The 22,281-nt window shown below is 43.6% G+C and overlaps 1 pseudogene; it reads right to left on the bottom strand.

The window, feature by feature from the left end:
• Positions 1-3,721: 3,721 nt before the first annotated feature.
• On the bottom strand, positions 3,722-4,470 carry LOC142430619 (small ribosomal subunit protein eS6-like; annotated as a pseudogene).
• Positions 4,471-22,281: the final 17,811 nt, after the last annotated feature.

The following is a 22,281-nucleotide window of genomic DNA, read 5'->3' as shown; positions in this document are numbered from 1 at the left end:
TTCTCTAGTGGGACTTTCCCAGATGAGAGGGGGACGGAGCAGGTCATCCAGCAGTCAAAAGATGGCATATCAGTGGCTAACACTAGTATGTCTAACTTCCATGAGCACTTATTGTGCATGCCAGCCAGATGAAATTATTGACAATACCAATATATTATTGATTTCTCATTATATTACTTATTAGTCCACTTATGAGGAGTTTGGTCTTCTTTATAATGAGTTGTAGTCCATGCTGAAGGCTGCAGTATTTGACCTTTATCAGCAAATGTTTCAAGCCAATCTTCAATCAAGCAAGGTTTTGTCACTTGCATATGGAAGGTGGTTAATATGATTTTTTCCCAAACCTGATGCCACGTTTTCCTTCAAAAAATTCCAGCATCTCAGATTATTTTGTCAGAATATACATTTAATAAGTATGGGGAGAGGATAAAATCCTATCACATTTGTTGGGAGCCGATAGCCATTAAGACCCTGGCCTCAGACACGTAGCAGAAACTTGGCCGCTTTCTAACAGCAAGGCTTTGTTTCCTGCCCAACTTCACCCCCACATTCCAAACTACGTGCTCAGTAGCATGAGCAGTTGCGATAACTGACCTTGTTGCCATTAGTCAAAGTACTGAGCACCCATTGAACTGCAGATATACCGTATTAGGAACATCGTGATAAGTTCACCCGGTAAGCCTTGATTTGCATGCGGATGTCGCCACGGACGTCTTTGAGTACTGTTGTGCACCCTTTGTACCTTATTGGGAACATGTGGCTGATTAGTTGTTGTACAGTGTGCGGTTGTTACACAGTGTGCTTCATTGGAATATGTGCCTCCCACTTCCTTCTCTGTTGTGAATATATACCCAGAGTTTTGGCAAAATGAACAGGCTTCATCAGCACTTGTCTTGCCCCACATCTCTGTGTCTTTTTGCCATCCAGGTTCGTTGCCTCTCCAGGTCACCGCGTGAGGGTCTCGCTGGACGAGACCCTAACAACTGGCGCCCAAACGTGGGGCCCGATGGGGGTCTTTGATCCTGGACGCTGCTTCCCCGAAGAATGGCCGTTCTGAGCAGTGAAATCTCCGTCTTCTGAGAAGCACCAGAGATCAGTTTGAGTCCGCTGCAGCTTCCTCCCACTCCCTGCCGGAGCCGCAGAAAGATGACTCGCATTGAGGTCAACGCAGGCAACCCGACTGCGATATTGACACTCGTAAGGTAAACGAAGCAGCGCATCACATCACGTTCTGAGCAGTGAAATCTCCGTCTCCTGAGGAGCACCGGAGATCAGTTTGAGTCCGCTGTGGTTCCCTCCCACTCCCTGCCTGAGCCGCAGAAAGTGACTCGCATTGAGGTCAACGCAGGCAGCCCAACTGCGATATCGACACTCGTAAGGTAAGCAAAGCATCACATCACATCATGGGACAAACATTGTCCGTACACGAGCAATTCATTGAGGAACTAAAAGCATCTCTTAAGGCACGTGGGACTCGGGTTAAAAAGATAGATTTAGTAAAGTTTTTCTTTTGCTGGAAGATGTGTGTCCTTGGTTCCCCCAGGAAGGAACTATCGACGAAAAACATTGGTTACGGGTAGGGGATTGTTTACAAGATTATTATCGTTCTTTTGGGCCTTCTAAAGTGCCTGTTGATGCCTATAATCTCTGGTCTTTGATACGGGAAATTTTGCAAATTCACCATTATCACCCTGATATATCTAAGGTTGTGCCCCAGTCGCATGATTATTTAAAAACTTGATATAAGAGCAGTAAACCTCCCTCCTGAGCTCCGTCGGTTTGTTTGTCACCTCCACCTTCTGTTCCTCCCCCAGAAAAATCCAGAGAACAGGATTCCCTTTCTATTGTTTCCGAGACAGATAACTCCTCCAAAATTACTTTACCTGTCCCTTGCTGAAGATAAAAATCACCCTCCTTCTAATAACCCTCAAGCTCCCTTGCAGGCGCCCTTACAAACTCCAGCCCCGCAAAATCTGCTACGAAACGCCGACCCAGAAATTAATTGGGATGATTTAGAAGAAGCAGCGGAGCGTTATCATAACCCTGATTGGCCTCCCTTATCGGGATTCTCTGGCCGGCCACTGCCATACAATACCCCAGGAAAGCATGCCCCTGTTCCTGCCGCTGCCACCTCAGCTCCTATCACGCACACCCCTCATAATTGGGCACTTTTAAAAGAAGCCACGAAAACGTGTTGCGAAGGTTTCCAGTCTTTACAAAATGTTTTGCAACAGCTGGAAATTAGACCTGTCTGTCCCGGTACTCAGGGAGCCGCCGCCCCCCCTGTTAGAAAGAACGCCTGTCTCTCGGGCTCCAAGGCTTGGCAAAATTAAGCCCTCTAAAACTACGCTTGCATTCCCAGTCACCCGCTCTAAATCGCGGGTGCCTGCCGAAAGTGAAACTACAGGCGCTGATAGCAACCCAGATGGTGATTACTCACCTGCAGCATGTTATACAAGGAAATCACTCTGATGAGCAATCAGACACAGAGAGTGGAGATGAGGAGGAGGAGGTTAGTACTAACAATCCTCAAGAGGCTAGCACTAAAGATCAGCAATATCGCCACATTAGCCTCAAGTACATAAAATAATTAAAATCTGCTGTGTGCCTTTATGGCCCAACAGCCCCTTATACCATGTCCCTCCTTGAGTCTCTCACTGAAAATTGGCTTACTCCAAATGATTGGTATATGTTAGCCCGTGCTGTTCTCTCAGGAGGAGATTTTGTTCTTTGGAAATCAGAATATACAGAAACCTGCAAGGAGGTTACACGCCACAATGCCGAGGCTAAGGGGATGGCAAAGCATTGGACCATTCAAAAATTAAAGGGCCTTGCTCCTTATGACACCAATAACCAACAGGCTCGATTCTCCCCCGGATTGCTTGCCCAAATTCAAACCGTCGGCCTCAAGGCCTGGTGCCACTTGCCCCCCAAGGGCTCCGCCACCACTTCTTTGGCAAAAATTCGGCAGGGGCCTGGGGAGCCCTATAGTGATTTTATGAGCCGTTTAAAGGCCAGGGCTGAACGACTTGTTGGCAAGGATGAAAATGAAAGTGAATTTATCAAATACCTTGCTTATGAAAATGCAAACCCTATTTGTCAGGATGTTCTCCACCCACACCGCCGCACTGGCGCTATTTCTGACTTTATAAAATACTGGGCAGGAGTTGGTCCCTCACATAACCTTGGACTAGCCATAGGAGCTGCTCTTCAAGGTCTAATCCAAAGCCCTGCTGCGCTTGCTCAAAAAACCTGCTTTAACTGTAAACAGCCTGGTCATAGCTCCCGAGACTGCCCAGCGCCTAGGGCTCCTCGCCCTGAAAGGCCGAGACCTTCCACCGTCTTCCCTCGCTGCAAAAGTGGTTTTCACTGGGCTTCTGAATGCAGATCCAAGGCCGATTTTCAAGGAAGTCCTTTGTCCCCTCACTCTGCGGTACAGGGAATCTCTGAGCGGGGCCAGCCCCGGGCCCCATTTGCGAGACAAACCCCTGGGGCTATCAGGTTTGTTCCTCAAGGCCACCAACTCCCTCAGAACCAGCACCTGGCATCTCGCCCACAAGCCTTGCCTCTCTTTCAAGGGCAACAACAGGAGTGCGGAACTGGACATCTGTTGCTCCTCCCACACAGTATTAACTCCTAAACAAGGCACCCAAGTAGTTAATACGCCCTCTTAACAATGCATTTTTTTTTCACTAGATGAGCTTATTTATTCCAGGCTCTTTCATTTCTGAGTGGAGTCAGACTTGGAGGTAGAAGCCCTCAGCGAGGACAGCCTCCGTCGCTTGGCAATCTGCTCCTGCCGCTTCTCCTTGGCCTCCTTTGTTCTCTTGGCCAAAAGCTTGGCATATTCGGCAGCCTCTCCTTGTTTTTCTTGGTGCGCTGCTTCTTCAGGGCAATGCGCCAGTGCTTGTGCTGCAGGACCCGCGGAGTCCCAAGACGCTGAATCTTGGGCGCTTTGGTCCTAGTTTTCTTGCCCTCTTTGTCCAGTGGCTTTCTCACAACGTACTGGCGGATGTCATCTTCTTTAGAGAGATTGAAGAGTTTGCGGATTCTGCTGGCTCTTTTGGGCCCCAGGCGACAAGGCACAGTTGTGTTAGTTAGTCCTGGGATATCTTTCTCCCCTTTCTTTACAATAACCAAGTTGAGAACGCTCAGATTGGCATCCACAATGCAGCCCCGGACAGATTTGCGCTTCCTCTCCCCAGTTCTCCGTGGTCTGTAGTAGGAGTGCCCCTTACTCAGCAGCAGGCAGACACAGCCGTGGGTCAAGACACCGTGCTTCATGAGAAAGCCTTGCTTGTCATTCCCACCGCTGATGCTGACGACATAGCCCTTCCATTCATCGCCCAGCGCCTCCGCGGCGACCTCCGTGGCCATTGGCTTCTCATAAAAGGTGCAAAGTTTGCGTTCATTGTCCACTTCAATGAGTTTCTGGCAGCCAGTGGCTGGGAAGGATATATTCAGCTTCATGGTGAAGCACCCGACCGCCTCCGCGACGCCACGGAAAAGAGACTCCGCATTTTTAGTTTTTACTGATGGGTTCTCAACAGGAATTGCGGCCTTTTGTGTAAATGGCATAATTACTAAAATTCAAACTGACTGCGTTTCAGCTCAGTTGGTTGAGCTCAAGGGTATCATGTGCGTTTTATCACAATTTGCAGACAAACCCCTTAATATATACACTGATAGCACTTATTTGGCACATTCCATTCCTTTGCTGGAAACTGCTCCTCAAATAAAAAAGACTGCTGAAAGTTCGGTCCTATTCCTGGAGTGTCAAAAAACAATTCATGCCAGGACAGCCCCCTTTTTCATTGGTCATATTAGAGCCCATTCAGGCCTCCCCGGTCCCTTATCCCAAGGCAACGGTGTTGTTGATGCGGCCACCCATTTTGTCGCCTTTGCCTCCACAGATAACGTTGAAAAAGCTTGCGCCGCCCATTCCTTACATCATATTAATGCTCAAACTTTACGCTTAATGTATAAAATAACCAGGGAACAAGCTAGACAAATAGTAAAACAATGCTCAAACTGTGTAACGCATCTCCCAGTACTGCACTAGGCAGTCAATCCGAAAGGATTGGTGCCAAATGATATCTGGCAAATGGATGTAACCCATCTTTCTGAGTTTGGTAATTTAAAATATGTTCACATGCGCGTGGTCACCTTTAGTGGATTCATAGTCGCCACCCTCCAAACAGGAGAGGCCACCAAACATATTATAGCTCACCTTTTACACTGTTTCTCTATACTTGGGGCCCCTAAGCAAATAAAAACAGACAGTGGCCCTGGTTACACCTCTGCAGCCTTTCAAGAATTTTGTTGCAAACTCTTTATAAAACATGTCACTGGCATCCCGTACCACTCCCAAGGCCAGGGGGTAGTGGAAAGATCAAATCTAACATTAAAACTTGCTATTGAAAAAATAAAAACAGGACAATTCTACCCTACAAAAGGCACCCCCCGGAACCTTCTTAGTCATGCCTTATTTATACTCAATTTCTTACGCCTTGATGATTCGGGAAAATAAGCTGCAGATCGGTTTAGCACTCTAAATCTAACTCACAATTTGCCGTGGCAAAATGGAAAGATCCTATAAACAATTCATGGCACGGACCGGACCCAGTACTTATCTGGGGAAGAGGCTCCATTTGTGTCTATTCTCAAGAGCACAATGCAGCAAGATGGCTACCAGAAAGACTGGTCAGAGTAATGGACCATAAACCTAAAGTAATACCCTCCAGGGAGGAATCAACCCCCTGAGAGATAGATCTCTTTTTGTGTTTTTACAGGTTCAACAAATATATATTAGCCCGAAGACCCTTCTACTCACAGATGTGGACCTTCACCTCTTGTCTTGGAATCAGAATCGCAGCAATCGCCCCCCCCCCCCCGCCGCTTGCTGCAGTCCCAACCTCCAACCCTATTTCTAATATTACCAACACCACCCCGCCTCCCCAAACTCCTATAATTGTCAATGATGTTCCCCTTTATTTACCTCCTGGCACAACCCAAGTTCCGTTTTGTTACTCCGCGCCATCCTCATCTCTTTGTAATAATTAACTCACACTTATGACAGAAGCAGTTGTGCCCAATGGCTTTTTCTTTTGATGTAATCATACCCTCACAAAACATTTGAATGCTTCCCTTCCGTCTTCCTTATGGTGTATGCCTGTTACTTTGGTGCCCCAATTAACTGTTTATACCACCGCTGAATTTCAATCTAAAATTTCTCCTCACCCCCTTTCCAAGTCAAAAAGAGCTATTTTTCTCCCTGTCTTAATGGGCCTTTCATTGGCCTCCTCTGTTGCCACTGTTGTTTTTGGAGGAGGAGCACTTGGACATTCTATCACCGCCACCAACGATCTGGCCGCCCACCTTCAAGAAGCTCTGGATGACTCTGCATAGTCTCTGGCGTCTCTCCAATGACAAATCAATTCTTTAGCTCAAGTTGTTCTTCAAAACCGGCGTGCGCTTGACCTTATTACAGCCGAAAAGGGGGGTACTTGTCTGTTTGTACAAGAAGAATGTTGTTGCTATATTAATGAATCTGGATTAGTTGAGGAGCAGGTAAACAATCTCAATAAGATCAGTAAGGAACTACTTAATTTCGGACGTCCGCCCCCAAGTTTGCTCAACTCAATGAATTGGTGGTCTTCGCCGTTATTTTCATTTATTGCCCCCTTTATAGGGCCGGTAATTGTTTTGCTTGTTGTAGTTTCATTGGGGCCCGTCATCTTTAACAAACTTATGTCTTTTATCAAACAACAAATAGAAGCCATCCAGGCTAAGCCCATACAGGTCCCTTACCATCACCTTGAGATGATTAGTCAGGGTGGCTCGGTATCTGACGATGAGTATGCATCACCGGTAAGACCCTCTGCCCTTATGAGATGAGTTGGATAGCCAATGACGGGTAAAATTGGGTGCCCCTGACACCAACCTAAGACAGGCCCTGGTTCGCCTCCACCTAAGATGGATAAGATGAGTTCACAGAAGCCGAAGACGGGTTAGGGTCAGAGACGCACCTGGCAACCTAAGACAGGCACAACTCCCTAAGGGAATCTCTCATTTTCTAAATACATAAAACAAAAAAGGAGGACCTGTTGGGAACCGATAGCCATTAAGACCCTGGCCTCAGACACGTAGCAGAAACTTGGCCGCTTTCTAACAGCAAGGCTTTGTTTCCTGCCCAACTTCGCCCCCACATTCCAAACTACGTGCTCAGTAGCATGAGCAGTTGCGATAACTGACCTTGTTGCCATTAGTCAAAGTACTGAGCACCCATTGAACTGCAGATATACCATATTAGGAACATCGTGATAAGTTCACCCGGTAAGCCTTGATTTGCATGCGGACATCGCCACGGACGTCTTTGAGTACTGTTGCGCACCCTTTGTACCTTATTGGGAACATGTGGCTGATTAGTTGTTGTACAGTGTGCGGTTGTTACACAGTGTGCTTCACTGGAATACGTGTCTCCCACTTCCTTCTCTGTTGTGAATATATACCCAGAGTTTTGGCAAAATAAACGGGCTTGATCAGCACTTGTCTTGCCCCAAGTCTCTGTGTCTTTTTGCCATCCAGGTTCGTTGCCTCTCCAGGTCACCCCGTGAGGGTCTCGCTGGACGAGACCCTAACACACATTGGAAAAGAACTAAAACCCGAGAAATAAAATCATCAGCATACAGACAACTGATCTTTGACAAGGACCAAAAGATATCAAATGGGAAGCAGATGCCCTCTTCAACAAGTGGTGCTGGAAAGAATGGATATCTACCTGCAGAAAAATGAAGCAAGACCCTTATCTCACTCCACGCACAAGATTAAACTCAAGGTGGATCATGGACCTTGTGGTAAAACCCCAAACTATTAGGACAATGAATGAGGGAATTGCGACCAACCTGAGAAATTTGGTGCAGGGAATATCTAGGCTATCGGATATAGCTAAGGACACAAATACAGTTGAGTCACTAATTGGCAAGAGGGGTATACCGAAGATAAAATGCCTGTGTACATCGAATGAATTCAGCAAGAGAGTAATGAGAGTGCTGACAGACTGGGAAAACATCTTTAGTAATGACACATCAGACAAATGCCTTATTAAAATTTATAATACTCTGCTAGCTTAAAAAAAAAAACACCTAATTACCCACTGAGGAGATGGGCAAAGGACCTGAACAGAAATTTCACAAGGGCAGAAATCTGAATACCCAGTAAATTTGAGAAAATGTTCCTGATCATTAGCCATCAGAGAAATACCAATTAGAACAACTGTGAGATACCACCTAACACCCTCAAAGATAGCCAGAATTCTATCAATTCACAAAATCAGAGAGTAGCAAGTGTTGGAGTGGCTGTGGTGATATATGAACATTGGTCCATTGCTGGTGGACTTGTATGTATGTACAGCCATTATGGAATTAGATTTGGTGAAGTGTAAATGAGATGGAAATCAAGCTACCATAGGACCTAGCAATTCCCCTATTTGGCATATCCTCAGAAGAGGCAATAAATGAACCACAGTCAGATATCTGTGCCCCAATGCTCATCATGGCATAGTTCACAATCGCAAGAAGTTGGAAACAACCCAAATTTCCATTAACAGATGAATGGATTTAAAAACTGTGGTACATGCATACACTGGAGTACTACACGTCCCTGAAAAGCAGTGATGAATGCATGAAGCACATTGCCACATGGGGAACATTGGAGGAAATTATGTGAAGTGAAATAAGCAAAGGGTAAAAGGAGAAGCAAACCATAAGTCCACTTAAGTAAACTTAAAAGGCAAAAGAGATATAGGGGGAAAGTTACTACATGCATACATTCCTGGTGTGAAGTCCAGGTTAGTATGGCAGGGGCCAGACCCAATCCAGGGATACATATGACAGTCAATGAAAAAGGGGGGGGAAAGCAAGAAAAGTGGGGGGAGGCATGGGTAGTAGGGGAACAGGGCACTAATATATCCAAGGGGAGGGTATTGTTTAAATCTCCACAGGAGTGAGAGAGAGGGACCAGACCTCAACCTGGTGTGCCAAGACATGAATTTAACATACCAGCATGATGCAGCAATCCAATAGAGAGGTCCTCAGGGGAAGCCCCAATCCCAGCTACATATCCAGCCCCCCTGCCTGAAGAATCATCAGTCTGATGGTTCCCAGGGTGACTGATGGAGAGCACTGAAGGAAAATGGACTACAAAGGACAACACTGAAGCTACAGTACTGGGAGTGGGGCACTTCTGAACAGAGCACATGGGAGCAAACTATGAGTGAAAGAGAGAGTAGAACACACCCCTGGTCCACCAAGCCCAAGGATGATATTCCTGCTGGGAGCAGCCAATGCACAGAGGGGACCATAGGGCTGGCCTCAGCACGAGACATGATTTCCATCCCTGACCCATAGCACTACAGGGCATAACACCGAAGACACGGTGTGAGAATTGTCTCCAATCTGACCCCACCACACCGGGCAGAAACACTAAGGGTGTTCGACAGAGCAACAAGGGGAGTAAAGCAATGAAGTCCCTGAGGAATCCCAAAAATGGACTTTGGAGCCAGGGTGTAACATCCCATGAGACTCGACTTGCAAACACTCATAAAAGGCAACAAACAAACCGGGAACTATTTATAGACTTTTCTTTTTTGCTGTTGGTTTGTTTTGTTGTTTTCTTTTTGTGCTTAATATTGTTCTTGCATGTCTATATAGATAAGGTAGGCGGGGTAAACAATCCTGAGGAGAAAACAACAGGACTGATGGTTCCGGAAGGGACACAGGAGATAGGGAGGCAGGGGAAAGAAAGGGGGGAGCCAACAAAAGCAGGATAGGAGAGCAACAAGTGATGTAAACTTGATGGTGAGGAAGGCGCAGGAGGCCTGAAGGCGTTTGATCAAGTGCAATGTATCCAAGAGGAATTACTGAAAACCAAATGAAGGTTGAAAATGATAGTGGGACAAGAGGAAAGTAAAAGGAAATAGGAAAAAGAACTAGGAGGTAAAGGACACGTAGAGAGGTCTAAATATAGGTATGTATTTATATATAATGATCAGTAAATAGATCTATTCAAGTAATCCCTCAATGCAAAAATAGTTTGTTTTAATAACTTGCCATTCTTTGGTGCTCACCTTCCTGACTCAATCACTGAAGGCAAAATGGGCACATTAAAAATGTGATGAAGAAAGCTGATGCTGCCCAGATATAAAAAGATATAGCATTTAGGGTCAGGAAGGCTTGAAAATTTAAAAAGCGTCCATTTAGCTGAGAAGCAGCAAAGCCCACATGGAAGAAGCACACCAGCCTGTGTGATCATGTTGTGCCAATGGGATCAACTATTAGGCATCAAAGACCCAGAACAAAAAAACATATCACTGTGAAACCCAAGGCCATCTGGAGACAATTGGACACCCCCTCACAGAAGGGTCACAAGTAAGAGATGAGCCAGTCAGGGTGAAATATGGCACCAATGAAACATACTACTTTCCTCTAGTTATTCAGTGCTTCTTCTCCTCCTGCCCATTATCATGACCCCAATTCTAGCTTACAAATCCAGCTAGACAAGAGCATGTACACGATACAGATAAGAGCTGGAAACACAGGGATCCAGGAAAGATAACCCCTTAGGACCCATAATGATGGTAGCTGTACCAGGAGGGGAAGGGGAAGGTGGGATTAGAAAGGGGAAAGTGATCACAGTGATCTACATGTAAACCTCTCCCAGGGGGAGGACCAACAGAAAAGTGGGTGAAGGGAGACAGCGGTTGGTGCAAGTCAATGCAAAAAGTAATAATTTATAAATAATCAAGGTTTCATGAGGGAAGGAGGGCGGGGAAAGGAGAAATGAGAAGCTGATACCAAGGGTTCCAGTAGAAAGAAAATATTTTGAAAATGAAGATGGCAACATATGCACAAATGTGCTTGACACATGGATGTATATATGGATTATCTTTAAGCTGTAAGAACTGCCAATAAAATTATTTTTAAAAATTCTTGTAACATACTTTCCTGATTTTAAACCATTCCGTATTCCCTTGTTCTGTTTGCACAGCAGCCTCTTGATCCACGGACAGGTTCCTCTTGGGTGCCATGCAGTGTTCTCTAATGCCCATTCTTCCCAAGGCCATCCAGAGTTTGTTCTAAACCACACTGCTCCTGTGTTGTAGGTAGGTGAAATTTATTGTTTCCTAACCTCCCACTGATGTGTATATATGAAAAATTGGGTATGTCCTAGAAGTGGTGGTGGATTTCAGCTGAAATCTGCTCAACCTCAAACGGCATTCTCATTATTTGGGCCAGATGTTTTCTCTGAGATGTCTCAGATTCTCTGGAAATATCTTGGACTTGACACATTTCCTTAGGGACCAGGAAGATGAAAACTAAGACTCTAAATGTGAAATAGACACAAGGACCTTGCCTCAGGGACAGCAAACAGATAATGCCATCACTTACAGCCAGTCACCTAAAACTTTATCTTTCTACCCACCAAAATTGGAAGAATAGACATTTTTTGCGTGTGAAAGCATTATATATGTTGTATTTATTTCTTGAATAATGAGCATAAGTAACATAAGATATGCAAGTCTGTTTTTGCGTGAATTGAGTGTGTTCTATATTGGATTTTGAAGATATGGATTTATTGCTCCATTCAATATAAACAGGGCAAACAGATTCGGATGTATTTTCACCCTCTATCTCTTTCACATCTCAGTACCTTTTCCGGGTCCTCGGTGTGTTTTAATATCTTACTGGTTTACAGAGATACATTAACTGTATCAACTTGCTGGTATCATAATTCTCAGTGGTGTGAAAGTTTTGTAATTGTGTCAATTTTGAAGTCTGGTCCAGTAGTGGGCAGAGTTTGTCTATTAATCCAGAGTTGACAGCTTCAAATTGAGTAGGTCTCTAATTGAGAAAGATAAGAAGTCTGCTCCTATAGGGGCATAGTGCAGTGTTTACTGAAGTACCAGATACTGCCCCTTGAGGGGAAATGGAATGGTGCACATGTATTTTATGGGAGAAATATGTGGTTCCCATAAGAAATTACAAACTTAGAAACTCAAGGGCAGTTCTACCCTGTCCTAAATAGTCACCATTAGTCTGCTCCGACAAGGGGCAGTGAGATTTTTTTGTAATACTTTATTCTGGATTATGGGCTATAGTAAAAACGTTTTCAATAGTCAGCAAGGACGTGGGTAATTTTTCCATTTTCCTGCTAGGGGGCATGCAAAAGGGCCACTAAGTTTAGGAGCATATGATTGACAGCACTAGTTCTAGGGAACTGTTCTAATCTGTTCATAGGTTGGCTGTGAGGGAGAATGGACACCATATTCCTGGGTTTTAGTTTATTTTACATTTCTGTATAATGTGGCCTCAGAGAATGGATCAGTTGGGATGGGATCATGTATGATCACATTCCGTGGTAAAGGGATTCAGGCTATGATAGCAAATCCTTTATCCCTTCATAATCTTTTCTGACCTAGATGTAAAGGGATTTTCCTGAGGTGTGGCTCCAGAACATTTCATCTCTGATCTGATTACAGCAAGAAAGGAGACCTGGATCAGAGTTCTGTGGACTAGCAGTCTCTATGCAGTGAACCTCCCAGATTCAAGGTAATGCTGAAGCATACATCTACGGTGCTGTCTAGGGCAGATTAAGCCCACAGACATTGCAAGCAGACAAGGACCTTGCCCAGACACAACAGAATAAGAGAGCCTTATCCTATGACTGATGGGATATGTAACAAAAGATATGAAATTCTACCTGCCTAATCTATAAGAAAGTTAATTTTGAATGAAAAAAAAACAGTTAATGATGCTTCCTTCATAAACACACTTAATAACTAAGGAAATGTGCTGGAATCTTTTCCAGAGATCAATAATCTAAACACATCTGGTTTGGGATGCAGCAATGGTTACTGTACTATAGAGAGATGGAGCTCTTTTCATTAGGTATTGGGCATTTAATACACAGTCAAGGCAGAGGTGATTAGGTATTGGGTTATTAATGACAAGGTCAGTGCTTTGAATTTACCAGCCAATACCCAGGGCAGATATCGGGTCATATACTCCTGGAATGATTTACAATATCATAAGACCAACAGTAGCCCTCGTGGCAGAGTGGTTAACAGGTGGGCTGTGTATCCCAAGGTCTACAGTTCCCAACAGCCTGCTGTCCCAAGGGTGAAAGACAGTGCTATCTGAGCCTGTAAAGAATTACAGTCTCAGAATCCCACAGGCGCCATTCCTCCTATGAGGTTGTCTGGCCTGAGAACTGAATGGAAAGCAGTGAGTCTGAGTCTGCTTGTTAAGTCAAAGGGGAACTTCCCCTATTTTCTATAAAGCTGCTCCGAGTAGCAATAGGCATCATGGTAGTGAATTTGTGCTAAGGGCCAGAGCCAGAGTTGACTTTTCAAAATGTCAAAACCATATGGCGTATAAGAGATCCAGTTTGATGAAGCTACTTCTGGAAGGGTTTTGCTCGTTCCTCCTTCCCTTTCACACTTTTCTGTTATTGAAATCACTTAGGTTGGTGGCACAGTGGATAATGTTTAATGGCTGCGGTTTTATGCTGACTTGGCTGGGCCAGGATTCTCAGAAGTTTAGGAATTACGAATGAGCTTAGGTGACAGTGTTCGATATAATGCCATCACTTCCATGAAGAGATTTGCTGTCAGCAGCCAACTAGTGGGAGATGTTATCCTGTTGGGTGTGGTTTTCCCCGTATAAATTCAAGTACATTCTATCTGCAGCTTTTGTCCAGGTCTGGGGACTTCCTAGATGTGTGGATCTCCAGATGTGAGAGAGCATCTTGCCATATTTCATATATAGCGTGGATTCATCAATCTGCACAGCCATGAGGAAGGAGCCTACCATCTGACCTTCCCTTCTTATTTCATGGTGCATTTGACCTACGTGAGTCAAGAGAAGGGTCCAGACTGATATCTGAGCCTTGCCAGCCTCTACAACTCTGAATTGAAAAGGTGAGTAGTATGACTAGAATGTTTCCTAACTATTTCTGACACAGGTCGCAGGATGGGAGAAAAACTGGACTTCCCAATCTAGTACAGTGCATAGTCTTGGAAACTCCACAAGAGAAATTCTCCCCTTTCCTATAAGATCTCTAGGAGTCAACATTGACTCCATACCTTCCAGTGAGTAAGGGTTCTGGGATGAAGGTTGTGGAGGGCTGGGCTCTCCCTGAGGTTTGAGCAGATGACTTATCATTCAGAGTCCAGGATACCTTTTGGAGCAGATTGATCAGAATGAGCTCAGGGACTCACACAGTATTTTGGAGTTTTCCATCCAGAGTTTGTTGCTAAGTGAGGTTTCACCGATGGCATCTCTGAAATAGAAATTTCCCCACCATTGTTCTTGGCAGCTGTTGCCCAGATATATCGAGAGACAGTGAAAGTCATGGTGGAGAGCTGGCCCTTCATCTTGCTGCCCCTGGTTGTTCTAGTGACAATCTCACAGGACATCTTTTGCTTGTGAGAGGCAGTTGTCTTCATATTCTAAGTTTCAAGAGTATTTAGATAACATTTGATAATTGGTTGTTTTTAATTTATGGTGGCCCGTGTTTTCCGGAGAAGAACCGTGCCTCATAGTGTTTTCAGAGATTGCTTTTTCAAAAGTAAGTCACCAGGCCTCGCTCTGAAAGTGTCTCTGAGGAGAAACCAACTATCTTCTAAAATAGCTGCTAATCATTTTATCTCTTTGAATTATTAGAAGTTCCAACATTAAAGAAGTTACCATGAATTTCACATTTATTCAAGGAGAAAAAATGGCACACGGTGATGTTTTTATTTTGGAGGTTTTAAAGAATTTTTCCTAATTCTTCCATTTAAGATTTTTAGGTTCACATTCATATTTGTTTTGTTTCATTTTTTAGTAAAATTCTCCAAGCTTTTAGGAAAAAGGAGCATTGCAGTTAGTTTGCTGCTACTGGTGTTTCTGAGTTGATTACTAGGCGTGGCATAAGAGTGGATCAATTAGAAATCGGGTGGAGATAACACAGGCCTAAATAAGAGACTGCGATAGGATTTTCACATTGGAATCTGGGTAGGTGTAACCCATTAAGAATTGTGCTGGGAGATTTGCTTTTCTGTGGTGAGGCTTTTAGATGCAAAATTCATAAATTCTATTTATGGATCCTAAAATGTCTGACTTTGACTGAAAGTCTTAGGCTGTTGTTGTTAAGGGCTATGGAATTGTTCCTGGCTCATACTTACCCTCAGGACTGACTCATAGTTATTCTGTGTCAAAATGGAGGAAATAATGCACAACCCATGGCCATCCTCACAGTTATATTGGAGATCCTTTGCTGCAGTTACCATGTCAATCCTGCTCAAATAAATGTTTATACTAATCAGTGCTATAAAACCATTGATGTAATCATTCAACTTGTTATTTTCATCTTAAATATGCAATTCACTATATGACACCCAATTCCCGGAATCATGAAATTTGGCTATAAACTATCTCCTAGCTGTCCACACTTTTAAAGTTTTGTGCTTGGCCCTTGATGCATCTTTGTGTTGTTACTAGGTGTCATTGAGTGTGTTCTGAAGCATAGTAACCCCAGATACAACAGGACGTAATGCTGCCCAGTCCTGAGCCAGCCTCACACTTGTTTTGCTTGATTCCATTGTTACAGCCACTGTGTCCATCCGTCTTGTTGTGTGTGCATTCCATCATGTTGGGAGCTTTTCACTTTTCTCCAGACCCTTCACTCTGCCAAATATGCTGTGCTCTCCAGAGACTATTCTCTTTTGACGACATGCCCATGTTGGCTTTGCTTGTCTCTAAAGGCATATGGGTCTTCCTACTTTCCAGACAGTGGGTGTTCTATTGGCAGTTTATGGTACTTTCAAATTCTTGGCTGGCACCACAATTCAAATGGATTGATTCTTCTATCTTCCACATTTACAGGATTAGCTTTAGAACTAGATTAGTTTCTTCTAAAATCCAGTGAAAATTACATTAAAATAATTATATAATGGTTATGTAGCACACCCCATTACAAACCTGATAAGTTTGCCTCATAATGTAACTGAGAGAGCGTGGCATCAGGCTGTGCCCAGACAGGTTTTCATATCTGGATTCTAATCATTTTAGGTCCTGCAGTCGGATTGCTTTCCTGGGTGCCAACTCTAGACTGGTGAATCCCCTGAAGTCTGATTCAAGGATTTGGAACCTGCCAACTGCTGTTACTGGTAAGTTCTTTTTCTTTTTTTAAAAAAATAATTTATTGTGGGCTCTTACACATATTGCAACAATCCATAAGTCAACTACATTAAGCAAAATTGTACACATGCTGCCGTCATTATTTTGCAAATATGATCTCTCTACTTGATGCCTTGTATCAAGACATCTTTTATCTCTTCCTTCCCCCAGTAAGTTATTTTCCTGGGCATGATCTTTCTGTCTGACATAGGCATGACCCACTCATGACATTTACTGGACCTTCTCTCATGCCAATCCTGTGATGTTTCTTGTCTCTTCCCCAAAATATTATTTTTTGAGGGGGGTCATGATCCCTTATTTTGGTGTTATTAGAGGCTCTCAAATTGGTCTGGATAATATTGGCCCTCCTTTAGGACACACAGATATGCTATAAGGTCCGCAGAGTGGTTATGCTTTAGCCTGTTGTTGCAGTCACTGTGTGGATGCGCCTCCTTTGGGTCTTATGCTTAACCTAGCAAGATGTTCTATTCAAGACTGGTCTCACTGGAAGACATATTCAGATTCTATGAAACAATGTATCCTACCACACGAAGGCTGATGGGACTAGAATACTGTCAGAATATGAAATCTAAAGCCTAAATGTGTGAGGCTTTATTGGTGGATAGCTGGATACACTCTCTGGGATTGAAAAGTCCCCTGTGGAATCAAGATATTGCTTGCTGCACAGAAATAGATTTACTTCACCGTAACTTTACCTTGTGAGTGACAGTTGCTTTCATAGTGTAAGTTTGAAGTTCTTTTTTTAATGTATTGTGAAATATTTATTTCTAATTACAAATAAATGAAATTTTGTCTTGAAGCATGGTGTAGCATGGGTAACAGTCTTAATATAACAACAGTAAATGACATTGTTACATTTAGCGACAGTGTGCGTAAAAAACCAACTGTAAGTGTGAAGGTTGAGATAGCTTCTCTCTCACCAGATCAGATCTTCTCAGGCAGTCTTTGCAAGAGCCCAATAAAGATCATCTTTCATAACAAGTGTACTGATGTATTTAGACTTGATAACCAACAAGCTGGAAAACCCTGTTTCACAAAGATATGATGTTGGAAATGAAAGAAGAAGGTGCAACACAGTCTCAGACCAAATAGGATATGACTGCACACACATGATCCAGAATTTTATAACTGGTATTGTAGAGAAATTAGTTCTTGCTGCAACACTGTTAATAAGTTCAATGAACTCCTCTTGTGCTGTCTCAAGAGCATCTTCAACTTTGACTGTGAATGGGCTTCTGGGAAGTGTAAATGGGGTGTCAGGTAGATTTGGAAAGTACTAGAAAATTTCATCTGCAAGCATGTGCAAGTGTTCTTTCACAGAAATTATCGTAATCCTTTCATCTGGTTCAATTACATGTTCTTCAAAGAAAGCAGTTAAGGTAGGCAACGTGTAAATTTTATTTTCATCCCATTTTTTTCCCAAAGCTGAAGTTTCATTTGGAATGATCAGATCTTTTCAGAAAAATTAAGGCATGTTGCATTTGGTCCTTGCAGTGATAAATTTAACTCATTCAAGATGCAAAGATGGCAACCAAAGAAGCTATTTTCTGCAGTTCATTTTTATTGCTGAAAAGTATTTTGAACTGCAGTCTTGGTTAAAAAACGTATTGAGTTCATCACGAAGCTCAAAAACACTTTTTAAAACCTTTCCTTTTGACAACATCTCACTTCTATGTGAAATAGCAGAGCATTATACAGCACATCCAACTCGTTGCACAGTTGGAAAAACAGTTGACTGTTTAAAGTGCTCACCTTTAGAAAATTGACAGAATTTATGACGTTTTTCATTACTTCTTGTAACTCTTGTGACAGCATCTTCATTGCTAATATGTGACAATGAATCATACAGTGAGTTTTGATGTCTTTTTGTGGCTCCTTCAATATCAAATGATAAAGTCCAGATGGACAGCCTAGCATAGCAGAGGCACCATCTTTGCAAACACTACAAACCTTTTCCCAAGAGATCATATGCTCTTTCAGAAATAAACCAACTGTATCAAATCTACCACGTGCAGTAGTTGTCATTTCAAGAGGTCTGTAAAAAAGAAAGTCAACTTTAAAGTTGCCATCCTTAACATACCTGAGGTAAACCAGTAACTGAACAGTTTGCAACGTCTGTAGATTCATCAAGCTGGATGCTAAATATTGGAAGTGGAGCAGATTTAATTTCTTGGAAGACCTAATAAGAATATCAGCAGACATGACATCTATTCTGCAGACAGTGTCGTTAAATAAAGAAATTGCATGCAATTTTGTCACAAATTCGTCTCTCATCATAACTCAAACAATGTCTTTGGCTGCTGGCAACAGTAAATGCTCAGCAATGGTGTGAGGTTGCAGAGTCCTGCCTGGTGATTCTGTGTGCCACCAAATAGGAAACTTCAATGGCTGCTATGTTTTCTTTGTGGTACTTTCCAACAGTGCCAAGTCTGGCTTTCTTGAGTCCATCAGCTTTGCTTTTAAAATAGTTGGTATCCTTGCCAGAGAAGCTTTGATGCTTGCTATCAAACTGGCGTTTTAATTTGTTTGGCTTCATAGGTTCGGCTGACAGAAATTCACAACAAGCAACACATTGAGGCTTCTCGATTCCTGCTGTAATTATTGAGGCAAAACAATACTGTAAAATGTCCTCCCTAAATTTTCTTTTCTTAACCTTCTCTACATGATCCATTGTCAAGGGATAGTTTCCAGGGAGATTTAATTTCTTTATTCATCTAGTAATCTCAGGCCAGTCCAGGGAAGCATGGGAGATTTAAGACATTCATTAGCAGGCATATTTTAAGAGTGCATATGGTTTGAGATTTGATAGGCAGAATCGATGTAAGTCTCTCTAGTTCACAAGAAGTGTTTTCTTTCCCATAGCCTGTCCTTCCTCTTTGTTCAGAGGAACATAGGTCTCCCAGCCTGGCTACCTGCCATCTCAGAGTTTAGAAAGCTAGTTTTTCCAGTTAGAGATTTTTGTCATTGTGTTTACCAATTTGTGTTTATGGAGTGCCTCCAAGGGACCGCCTATCTTTTTTTTTTTAATTTGGGCCTTGTACACCTGTTATCACAATCCACACATCCACCCATTGTGTCAAGCATATTTGTACATTTGTTGCCATCATATTCTCAAAATATTTTCTTTCTACTTGAGCCCTTGGTATCAGCTCTTCATTTTTCCCCTCCCTTCACCACTCCCCCTCCCTTATGAACCCTTGATAATTTATAAATTATAATTACTTTTTTCATGTATTACATCAATGTCTCCCTTCACCCACTTTACTGTTGTCCATCCACCAGGGAGGAGGATATATGTAGATCCTTGTAATCTGTTCTCCCTTCTACCCCACCCTCCCTCCACCCTCCTGATATAATCACTCAGCACTGGTCCCAAAGGGATCATCTGTCCTGATTCCCTGTGTTTTCAGTTCCTATCTGTACCAGTGTAATTCCTTGGTGTAGCCAGATTTGTAAAGTAGAATTGGCATCATGATAGTGTGTGTGTGGCAGGGCGGTGGGGAGGAAGCATTTAAGAACTAGAGGAAAGTTGTATGTTTCATCATTGCTACACTGCACCCTGACTGGTTCATCTCTCTACAACCATTCTGTAAGGGGATGACCAGTTGCCTACAGGTGGGCTTTGGGTCTCCACTCCCCACCCTACCTCAGGCACAAAGATGAGATTTTTTTGTTCTTTGATGCCTGATACTTGATCCTATGCTATGGACACTTCATGATCACACAGGCTAGTGTACTTCTTCCACATGGGCTTTGTTGCTTCTCATCTAGATGGCCACTTGTTTACCTTCAAGCCTTTCAGACAGGGATCCTCAAATTATGGCCCACGGGCCACATGCAGCCGGCCAAAGACATTTATCTGGCCCGCCGGGTGTTTTTGCCTGTTGTTTTTGTTTGTGTTTTTTTTTTTTTTTTTACTTCAAAATAAGACATGTCTGATGGGGTCAGTGCACTTCGAGCTGTCAGAGTGTGAGAGAAGGATAGGAACCTGGTAGCACTTTGTCTTTCTGAAGCTTCACTGGGGGTGAGGTTTTCCAGAATAACCCACTATGTGTGTGCCAAGTGCGGCTACGAGCTGTTCTCCATGAGCTCCAAGTAGGAGCACTTGCTGCCATGGCCAGCCTTCACGGAGACCATCCACAATGATAGCGTGGCCAAGCGGCCCGAGCGCAATCAGCCTGATGCCTTTAAGATGCCCTGCGGTAAATGAGGCTGGCCACGGGCTTGGCCACGAGTTGCTCAATGATGGCCCCAAGCATGGGCAATCCTGCTTCTGAATATTCAGCAGCACCCTGAAGTACATCTCTGAAGGCAATAAATCTGCCTCCCAGAGGAAGTAAATGTGCAGCCCAACCCCCACACACCCCCAACAGCCACAGGTATTGGTCACCCTCCTTTAGAACTACAGCCTACAGACCTTCAGGCAGAGAGGGCTGGATGGGGTGGTGGGGAACGGTGTTTCCTGATGACGCTACGCCCTGTGCCAGGATGGGGCCAAGGGCTAGTTCATCTTGGCCTCCAAGGCTGGAGGCTGGGACTCTGCTTTTAGGGTGTCTGTGTCTTGAAAGACATAATACCCTTGACTTCTCTCCTCAGCCTGGCAGCCCCTCCCTGCCTCTCTGGTCTCACCCCTATGAGCCCCAATTCCCCAAGGGGCTCCAGCCCTCACCAGGGCCCATGCTGACCCCTAAGTTGTGTGAGCAGTTGCAACCACTACAAGGACATGTCCCAGTCGGGGGCTCCATCCCAGTCACCCCATGTACCATTCTGGTCAAATCCTTCTAGGCTCACCAGGACACTGATGGTCTATGACCTGCTGGGGCATGCAGGCCCATGGCACCACCCCTGAGTTCCAGGTCTCCATCTGTGGGAGAGAGCAGCCACTGATCCATGGTCTTCCTACCAGTCCCTGGTGGGGCCTGGGAGGTCTTGTCGACAGTCTGCACCTGCCAAGCTTGCCCCAGAAGAGTATGTCCAGAGCTCCTGGTGGCAGCCGCACCCTTTCCCGCTTCACCCTCTCCAGCTTTCTGAACTGATTGGCTGGAAATAAACAAGGAGACCCAGCAGGATGTCATGTCCATGACTGGGTCTGTCTCGACCCTTAAAAAAAGTGCAGGGTGCATAGGAATTTGTTCATAATTCTTCTTCTTCTTTTTTTAAACTATAGTCTGGTCCTCCAATGGTCTGAGGGACAGCGAACTGGCCCCCTATTTAAAAAATTTGAGGACTCCTGCTTTAAGATCCCAGATGCTATGTCTTTTGATAGCCAAGCACTATTAACATTCAGGTTTGAAGAAGTTTAAGAGAGCACTTGCTTTTCAGTGCATCTTAATTTAGGGAGACTCTACTTGTCTCCCTAGAAAAAGCCTCATCGAATTTTCAAGGTTTGATTTTTCTAAGGTAGGTCACCAAGCCTGTCTCTCAAGGAAGACAAATTTTCTGTTAGGTGCTAACCATATTAACTATCTGTGTCTCTTAAGGACTTCAAGTTCAAAGAATTACTATGAATTTTAAATTTTTTCATAGAGGAAAATGACACATTGTGATGTTTTTATATCTTTGGGGATTATAGCACATTTACGTATTTAAATCACTTTTCTGAAGAATTTGGGTTTGTATTTATTTTGTTTTACTTGGCTTTGGGTAAAATTCTTAGTTTGCTGTTTCTCTGAGAGGATTGCTAGGTATGTCATAAGACCACATCAGTTAGTAAGTGGATGGGGGTGAGCTGGTAATAAATGGAAGATTGTAACAGGAATTTCATGGTAGAATCAGGGTGGGGCTAACCCAATGAGAATTGTGTTGGGAGATTTGCATTTCTTTTTTGAGAATATTTCACTGGGATTTATAATTCATGAATTAAATTATATTTATGGATCCTAAAATGTCTTTTTTGACAGGCTGTTGTAGGCTGTTAAAGGTCCTGGAATTGGTTCTGACTCATACTCACCCTCAGGTCTGACTCACAGTTAGTCTATATCAACATGGAATAAATTTTGTCCAATCCATGGTCATCCTCACAATTGTTATGTTGCAGCTG

Source organism: Tenrec ecaudatus, chromosome 17 (assembly GCF_050624435.1).
Source record: "Tenrec ecaudatus isolate mTenEca1 chromosome 17, mTenEca1.hap1, whole genome shotgun sequence".
NCBI classification, from domain to species: domain Eukaryota; kingdom Metazoa; phylum Chordata; class Mammalia; order Afrosoricida; family Tenrecidae; genus Tenrec; species Tenrec ecaudatus.
Note: the sequence above shows the minus strand (reverse complement) of the source record. Positions and strands in the feature narration are given on the sequence as shown.